The sequence below is a fragment of the Schistocerca cancellata genome, chromosome 2 (genome assembly GCF_023864275.1).
Source record: "Schistocerca cancellata isolate TAMUIC-IGC-003103 chromosome 2, iqSchCanc2.1, whole genome shotgun sequence".
Lineage (NCBI taxonomy): Eukaryota > Metazoa > Arthropoda > Insecta > Orthoptera > Acrididae > Schistocerca > Schistocerca cancellata.
This window is the reverse complement of record NC_064627.1, coordinates 985,103,453-985,113,601: the sequence shown is the minus strand read 5'-3', so window position 1 is coordinate 985,113,601 and position 10,149 is coordinate 985,103,453.

The following is a 10,149-nucleotide window of genomic DNA, read 5'->3' as shown; positions in this document are numbered from 1 at the left end:
AAAATTTTACCTTATTTTGATGTCACATGAATAAGGTAAAATTATAGTTGTCAATAATTCCACAACCCAAACATTACCAACAACATGCATCCTCATTTTACATTTCCTTGCATCTCACTTTACAATGCGTGTCCTACCAACGCAGTCTCCACTCGCTAACTGCTAGTCCGTCCAACCACAGAATCTCATGCCGAGGATGCAGAGTGCTGTCAGCGATGTTAACACAGTCTATAGCGCTGCCAACATACAAACAGCCTACTTACATAGCCCCCTTGCTTCCATCAAAAAATTTTACAATGTTTTTTGGGCAGTGGCCAAGACTAAGTTGTTAAAATTTTTATATCAACAGTATCAAATAGAGCAGATGCTCACAAAGGTTAAGTAATATACTGTTGGTCAATAAAGTAAAAATTCTCCTCACAGTCCCTAAAGATAGTCCTAATAATTCATCAGAAGAGAAGTCTACGCCAGTAGTGGGCAACCATGCAGTCTTGAAGAAGTAGTGTTCTTCTCCACATGGAAAAACAGTGCTGACTCTTGACATGAACATTTCAGTTGGTATCGTAAGATTGGTAATGGGCCACAACAGAGCAGACCCACAGCAGTATCAGTCGAAGTCTTGAAGAATACTGGTAGCATTGGTGGGTCACCACAGAGCAGACCCACTGTAGAATCAATCGAGATCTTGAAGAATGTTAATAGCATGGGTGGGTTACCACAGAGCAGACCCACTACAGTCTTAGTAGAGACTATGATAGTAGTGGGCAACCGAAGGTGCAGACCCACTGTAGTCCTTGTAGAGATGGCTAGCATCCATCCGTTATGACTGTGTGGGTACACAATCACAATTGAAGAGTCTTGAGGATACTGTAGCAAGTCCATGAGCCACTACTGTGTAGTCAGTATTGATGCATATTACAAGTTCCTAAATCATCACCTGTGCACTAATTAACTTTTTTTTGCAATATTCTTACAACGAGCAATGCTGTTAACCAGTCCCTTGCTCAATTATCAACACATGTGCAAGCACTAACGCAGTCATATAGTCTCTGAGATTTGATACATATAATATGACCAACATGTGTCAAAGTGTAAGTCTAATATTTGATACTGCAGTACTCGTGGTGTGCATTTTATACCTTTGTTTCATTTTTCTCGTGTCAAGAATATGTTTCACGCACATATCTCCTTTACTTTCAACCAAATCTACTTCATTTCCAACCAAAACTTCATTTAATTCTATCAGACCTCTCTTACTTCAAAATTTGTTTCCACAAAAATGTCCTATCTAAGCGTGCTATCTGTATTTATACTTTCAACTGTATGATTTGTTTCCAAGAAGATCCTACCTAAACCTATTGTCACTATATCCTATTTGTATCTGTTCATTTCCTCTTTCAAAAAATTGTTCCTCATCATACAATACTCTTTGGCCAGACCTTTTCCTTATAGCTTCTCAATGCATTTTTTCTCAACTCATCATAACTCATTTTCTTATATAGCATACCCCCTCTTAAGCTAACTTATATCTACTGAGTTCAGATACATAAAATAAAGAATGAGGCAATGCAGCAGCACAAGAAAATTAACACAACCAACAATGACAAAAATGCAAATTGCCAAAAGAAACAGCAGCATATCTGAATTAGCAAAGCAAATGCAACATTACAACTAATATAAGGCAATATGCAGCAAACAAGAAAGGTAAATCAGTGGTAAAACTGGCTTAGCACGGTAACACAAAGTAAAATTCAGTAGGAAATTGCCTGACAAATATCAGCAGAAAATGCAATAACTTATACCTAAATATGACAAAGCACAAGCAGAAAAAAATATTACAGTAAAGACAGCAATGCAGATAAGGGAAATATATGTGTAAGCATGTGTACATCTGTGATGATCAAAACTATGCAAAACGACAGCACAAGGAACAAGATGTATACTGTCACCCACGTGAAATGCATTGACTCTATGTCAGATCATAACACTAAAGTGGTGCACCACACCAACTTATTCTACAAAAAATTACGTGAAAAGAAAATTATGTATGTAGTTCCTGTTACTAGTCCCTTCTCCTTCTTATTGTTCTATCCTTTCCGAGTGCTTCTGTTTAAGAATGTGGATCATAAAATTATTGTTTAATGGATCTGTTGACAGAAAGTGTTCACATTAGCATATGGATTGAATTTTATTTTATAAAACCAATTCTGCAGCGCAGCTATAAACCAGATATCAAATAAAATAAGCAAATATATGCAAGGCAAAACATAAAAACATCATCGATAGCAAACATCATCAATAGCCGTGTGGCATTTGATAAGTAAGTAGAAATTCTCCCAACTCTCGTAGAGAGACACTTGTCATAGTCAAGTGTGTAAATGTAAGAATATTAGTCATCAATTCGTAAGCATTTCAGTAAGTAGCACAAAGTTCAAACTCCAAAGTGCAATCATATTTTTACAAGCAATAGCGTATGTCGTATTTGTGGTGTGTTCTGCAAAGAAATGTCAATAGCGAGGTCAACGCCCTCTCTTTTCTACAGCTATGCGAGCGCTTGCGGGACTGTAGCGAGCTTAAAAGCGGCTGAAGTGGCACCAGTAAAGTTGACAGGCAACACAACAATGGGTGTATTTCAAGGAAGCTAGTGCACAGCAGAGCATTATGTCAAGGTCACATACCCTCTTTACCAACGTATTTACGATAACAGTTTCAGCAACAATGACAGTTTTATACAAATAAAAAAATTTCACAGGATGAAAAATTACGGGAGAAGTGTGTAGAAATGAAATCTCATCAATAAGTGTCCAAAAATTTCCGCCGGCATTCTGGTACTCCATTCACATGTATACTCATATACTTACTTTTCATATTGACCATAACCATATCTCGACGACATAATACACATCGTCGTTCTAATAATATCATAACACATCAATGAAATCTCAAAATCGTCGTAGCTTCCTTCAATAAACTTGTGGCAGAACTGCCAGAAAATATTAATATCTTTGCTTTTTTGTACTTCGTTTTACTTACTTTGGTTGTTTACTAGTTGATGTGTGACATTCGTCATGACTGTTACCGTGACTGTCGAAAAATATTTCTTTGTGTTTTGATTTATCTTATGCCAATTAAAATATTACATAGTGAAAGTAAATGGTGTTTTCTGTGTTATAAGTATAACACTCGTCATACTGGTGACCTCCGACGCGCAACATACGTCCGATTCGACAATGTGGCTGTTTACTTCGACATCTCCACATCGCTCACCTTCCGCTCCTTTCGGACTACAACATGATACTAATGGTCCATCTACACTGCCTTTCCACGGTTTCCTACGCACAACGCCACCAACAACTGGGATAAAATTGGAAGATAAGTATAACGCCGTGGAGTTTTCTCCGTCATCAACAATGCCGTTGTGGACTCTTACAATATCGTCAGTGATGTCACCAGCTATGAAATGTTTTTCTACGTTCGTCTATAACAAACCAATCATGAGTGCTGTGTCTAAATTTATGACTCACAGTGCGTCGTATGTACAACTTCCTGTGACATGTAGTATGCAACAGTGCCCCAACACTGTGAACCTCACAGAATTTTCGAGCCCACAGATCACTTGGAGCTCCCCATATATTGCTGATAAATCGGTTTTGGACACATTCTCTCCCCACCCACTACAAGACTCACTACAAAAACAGATGGGTACATATTTCAGTGACAACAATTACTGGTTGGACAGTCGTCCCGCCCCGACTATTTCCGCAGCCCCGGCTGTGCCTCCACCGCCAGCCGTGTTTAAACTAGCCGCCGCGAGTGACAGCTTCATAAATACTCCGCCACTCCCGTCCGCTGTGCTGTCAAATCTGTTACATCCACAACACAAGAGTGAGAAAATTCCTAAATTACCAAGGTTCACGATGGACAATCCGCATACGTGGTTTATTTTGGCAGAGACTATATTCACCGCCCTGAACATTGATTCAGACAGTGCTAAATTTATTGCGCTTATTAATGCCCTAGAGGACCACGCTGAGTGGGTACAGGACTTAGTGCTGTCGGCGGCCCCCGCAAATCGTTACGCACTGGCAAAACAACAGATCTGCGAACGTCTAGCTAAGACTACGCAAGAGTCTGTTTTATAAATACTGCAAGATGTACATCTCAAAGACTCAACTCCTTCACAACAGTGGCGACGTATCAGAGCAGTCTTCGATAGCAAAACTATGCCAGATGAAGCTTTACTTTCTTTCTGGGTTGCAAAGCTAACGCAAGCTATCAAACTGCAACTCCTATCACACGATCAGGAACCTCTACAAGCGAAATTATTGCTGGCCGACGCCGCATATAAAACCGAAGAAAGTTATCTACGTGTGCCCCCCTCGATACTACGCCTCCCCTGCGTGGCAGAGGCCGATCTTTCCAAAACAACAGAGTACACTGGCTGAGCACCAGATTCCACACCATCCTTCACCATCCCATACCACAGCTTCCAAGTGAGGTCCTTCACCCGGTAACAACACAGCATCAGCAAGTTTATCCTCTCTGCTGGTATCACTCCGTTTACGGTAATACAGCCAGGAATTGCCGCTCACCCTGTGCAATGCGCCCAAACACGCATGGCGGGCCGCACACCGGTCCGCACTGTGACGTCAAGTCGCCTAGCAGATCACAGGCTAGTACTTCCGAATTATTCTCTCGGACGTTTGTATATCCAGAATATAGCTTCTCAGAAATGGTTTTTAGTGGGCACTGGTGCCGATGTGAGCGTCATTCCACGTTCAATGGTCACTTCTACAATCACCCATTCGCCTCCAACAATTCCTCATTAAAGGTTTATGGTGTAACGCAACTTCGCATTTACTTCGATGATACACATAATTATGAATGGACATTTTCGGTAGTAGAAATCGACGAGCCAGTATTAAGATTGGACTTCTTAACTGCTCATAACTTTTCTTTGGACTTAATTACACCTGCCCTCTGCTCAGTGGATTTTAAACAAAAATTTCCGGAGAGATTTTCCCCATCCATGCCGACAGCATGCAGCTCGAATACGTCCTGTCAACAAGACAGAGACAGTTTCTATTCTATCTGAGGAGGTCAAAGCTGCCGTAGTGAACTTAGTTACGCAACGCCTTGAAATCGACCAACTGTCCGAAGACAATGAAAAGCTACTTCAACGTTGTGATGTCCTGACTGATGGATTGCGCGGATTTAGAGAGGAGATCAAGATTAAAAGTAATAACACGCACGAAACTACACGGGACCTGCATACCGCACCGCTGTTTATACGCAGCCACAGCAGCGCCTGCCACGATCCGGACACAGGGTGTATACGACCCGGGACAACCGGGAAATCCGGGAAAAACCCGGGAATTTTTTCATCCGGGAGAAAACCGGGAAAAACCCGGGAATTTTTCGGAATTCCGGGAATTTTTCATTGTTTTAGCTTTCAGTTAAATTATTTTAATTTTGGCTTGCGAATTGATTCACTAGCAAAGACTGTTATTGTATCCTGCTGCTGGAGAATGATACTGCAGCAATAAAATATAAACGAGAGGGGAAAAAAATAAAACTTTAGTGACAAATGAAATGTGCAATTTACAACAACAAAAAACTGTGCACGCACAAGCGTTTGCAAATAACAAAAATATGTCAAAGGCCGTAGGGCGCAGACTGTAATTCTTCGTAACAATAAACTGCATGCTATGAGCATGACGTCACAACTGTTCACATTAGGTTCGTTTGACCAATTGCCAGCGATCTGTTGCGCATGCGCATTTGACTCGCGTATAAGCAGTACTACCTTCTCCCGCTACTTGAAGTTTGGCTGTTAGCTGTATCGGTAGCAGCAGCAAGCAGCCAGATGCAAACGAGACAAATTTTTCTCGCGCGCCCTAGCTGCCAGATTCACGCTTGCACAGAGTTGTAGTGGGAGGGGGTTAACCTCCACGTGACACGTGTTTACGTTAAGTGATTTCGCTGCTTCTCTTCGTGTACAGCTCCCAAGTCAAATGAAAACAAAACGGATTTCTGTGGCCGGGAGCTATCAAGTGAATTAAAATACATTCACATAATTATGGAGGGCAGAAATATTAATTTCAGTTTTCTGATTTGATTTTATTTCCAAGTTAGTAGCAGTCAAGCATTAATCGCCTTGCAGAACAGTGAAGTTATTTTTGCAAGTTTGCTAAAGAAATTTAGCTTTATTAATCTTTCCGCTGAGGCAATCATTTTATTTGAAACGAAGTGTTTCATTCTACAGTATTGGCTAGTTCCAACTTTTCGCTGAATTTCAAGTGTACGTTATCATCTTCTGCCATATATGGCATTATGCCATAAGAAAGAACCAAAAATGAGATCGTAGACTACTGGTACTCCAAGAAAATTTACATCCCAAAAACCACATTGAAAAGCTTAATATCAGATGGGACCTACTTCATTGTGAATCTGGAAAAAGCCAATTCGCACTTCAAGCCGAATTATGCATTTTAGTATGGTTTACGAAATTCCGATGCTCTTTGGAGTACCCTCTGATGCCCTGTTTCTTTTATGGTGTAATGTAAGCTCTTTTAGTGCTTTATACAAACGAACATACGGGCTTCCTACACCACTGCAGTTGCACACGCACAATAATGCCTGTTTTCTGGCGCTCTCTGGAAACGTAAATCGAACCTATTTCTAACAGTCTTCGGATAGTATTGCGAACGGTGGTTAGAAAAGTGTTACTTTCAAAGTAAATTTCTTTTTACGCAAGATGAATTATGTTACGTGTGAGAAAGTGGGATGGATATCTAAATCACAGAGCGTTCGAAACTGAACGGTTTGAGGACCAGCCACTTACAAGAATTTCGAGCCGAGACATTTATGTCATAATTTTAAATTTACTGGCACATTTGTGTGATGTATCTTAAAATATAACACACGCAAAAAAGATCAATATTACATGTGAAAGCTTAGCTTCTGTTGTAGCGTGTTAATCTTAGAGACTAATATTATATGTGAAAGCTTAGCTTCTCCTGTAGATATACGGTACTGTGTACATCAATTTAAACCGTTAACTTTTCCTATTGCGTGTTCGCGCTATGTAACCAGTGATCTTGCTATTGGCTGACTGTAACACGTGTCCTATGCTCTGAATAGCTGCTGCCATCGGCTAACGAGATCTCGTGGCTTGAGATATGACTCGCTTACAAAAGGACATCGCAACCTCGGTTTCAACGCTCCGCAAACTAACGCGCTGTGTTTGGTGCAATTCGAATTTATACTTTCGTAATACGAAAATATGGAACATATATGTTGCTGCAAATCAAAGGTCTTTCCAACACTTCTCTCCTTTTTTTAAAATTAAAAGTCTCTCCAAAACTTCTCTGCCCGTCTTCTCTTTTTTTTTCGGGAAGTTCTATGCGATTGTATAAAACGTTAACCATTCAAAGAATTGATAAGTTTTACAGTTCCGAGGGAAAATCTACGGAAAACCTACTGTCACTTAGCACAGAAAAAGTGTATTTTCGCCCGGGAAAAAGCGAATTTTTTAAACGGGATTCCGGAAGAAATCCGGGAATAATCCGGGAATTTTTTTTCCTTGTCCCCGTATACACCCTGGGACAGCGAAGACGGCAACCCGCCCGGCAACCCCTACCCTGCGCTTCACCTTCCGCCTTTCATCAAAACATAGAGGCACAGCTTTTACACGGAATTTGCAGTCTCCCCTCTACAACGGTCACAGGCCGGTCACGTGATTCCACCTCCACACGGACAGGAGGCGGGGCGTGACTGCCAGCGCTCCTGGTTTTACTTGAGTGTACTATGTTGCCTTTCCCACCAGAAAACACACTCACTCTCGGCTGCTTTCTGTCTGTAAGCGAAACCAGCAAAGTGCACTACAGCCAGATTGCACAGATTCTTTTCAGGTTTTTACTACGACTTGTTTAAAAACGTACAGCCCAAAAAGAGCCTAGAAGATTGACTTAACAAAAGTTTGCACTCTTTTTCCGTTTTGTTTCTCAAAATAAATATTTTTCTTATTAACTTTCGTGTGTAGCGAACATGAGTTTCTACTGTGATGTTTTTATTGCACAAAATAAAATGTCTGTGACAAAATTGCCGAAGGAGTCGGCTTTTATTTCGTGTACGGCAATTAAAAAGGCTTAAGTTCGTGAAATTTCCACTTCAACGTGCTGTAACGAGTTCGCTATTTCTTTGCACATAAACATTTAGCAGATGCAAACATTTCATTGTTCGTTTCGTTTCTTTATTAAAGTTGCTGTCTGCTGGTGTTCTTGTGAGATTTTATTCCGCATACTTCAAGCATTATGTTCATAATATATCCGTGTCTTAGGCTGATATAACATTTAATGCATGGTTTGGCAATACATGGGATGTGACGTTTCAGTTTTACAGTCGGCTGAAGAATGAGTTTCCAACATTTTGTCCATTTGCTGCTCAAATAGGATACAATAACTATTGAACTGTCAATATTTTCCATACATTCGTCCTCAGCAAACTGCTCAATGGTTTTAAAGCTTTGTTCAATAACCACATATATTTGCTGCCATGACAAACTCTGTTGTCATTATTATGGTTCAAATGGCTCTGAGCACTATGGGACTTAACATCTGTTGTCATCGGCCCCTAGAACTTAGAACTACTTAAACCTAACTAACCTAAGGACATCACACACATCCTTGCCCGAGGCAGGATTCGAACCAGTGACTGTAGCAGTCGCGCGGTTCTGGATTGAAGCACCTAGAACCGCTCGGCCAAAGGGGCCGGCCCATTATTATGAATTACCTTATGTATCTATTGCATATCCAAAATATGTGTGTGTTATTAGTTTTGGAAACTTGTTCTTTTGAACAACATTGCACAGAAGGTATGTTTCTAGTACACACTTATATTTATCTAAAGACAATGAAAATGCCTTGTAAGCAAGATGTTCAAAAATTGTAGACTTTGACAATTTTAATTTCAGTTATTAAAGCCCAGGTAAAATCATGATGAAGGCAAATAACAACTGTTTGTAGTCGCTGGCAGTCACGCCCCGCCTCCTGTCCGTGTGGAGGTGGAATCACGTGACCGGCCTGTGGCCGTTGTGAAGGGGAGACTGCAAATTCCGTGTAAAACTTGAGTCTCGCTAACACCATAGTCAATGGAACCCCGCCGGCTGTCGCACAGCGCAGCTCCGCGGACAACACTGCAACTTTCACTGAACTACCGTTTAATGATAACGTATTTCAGGTTAGTTCCCTTTCATACTTACGCTTGGGTATAGTCCGCCCCTCGGACAGTGTGTGGTCTTCCCCAATACAAGTCGTTCCCAAAAAGGACAATTCCTTTCGACTCTGTGGAGACTATAGGCGTTTGAACGCCAGAACAATACTTGATAGCTACCCTGTCCCACACCTCCACGATTTTTCACAATCCATGTTCGGTGCCAATTTTTTCTCTGTGTTAAACTGCAAAAAGGCATACCATCAGATTCCGATGCACCCAGAAGATATCCCCAAAACCGCTATCATCACCCCATTTGGACTATATGAATATTTGTTTATGCCTTATGGATTGAAGAATGCCGTCCAGACCTGGCAAAGATTCATTGACACCATTCTACATGGCCTTAATTTTTGCTATGCCAACCTGTACGACATTATTATTTTCTCCACAACTGCCGAGGAACACAAACAACACCTCCAACAGGTTTTTGACAGACTGGCACAACACGGAGTTGAGATTAATCGTGACAAATCCCAACTGGCCAGAGGTTATTTTCCTGGGACATTTGGTCAATAATGAAGGCATTCGTCCCAACTCAGATAGAGTACAACAAATACTTGACCTTCCCCTCCATCAAACCTATAAAGAGTTGCGTAGATACCTCGGAATGGTAAATTTTTTTAGACTCCACATTCCACATGCGGCATCTCTTCAAGCCCCTCTCACTGAGGCCTTAAGGGAAAGAATACCACAGGTGACAGACACATAGAATGGGATCAGACCATGCAGCGAGCCTTCGACTCGCTTAAGTACGCCTTGGTGAACGCTATCACCCTGTCTCACCCTCACCCTGACGCCTCCCTGACAATAACCACAGACGGTAGCGATAATGTCATTGGCGCAGTTTTGCAACAGACCCTACCAACAGGTACT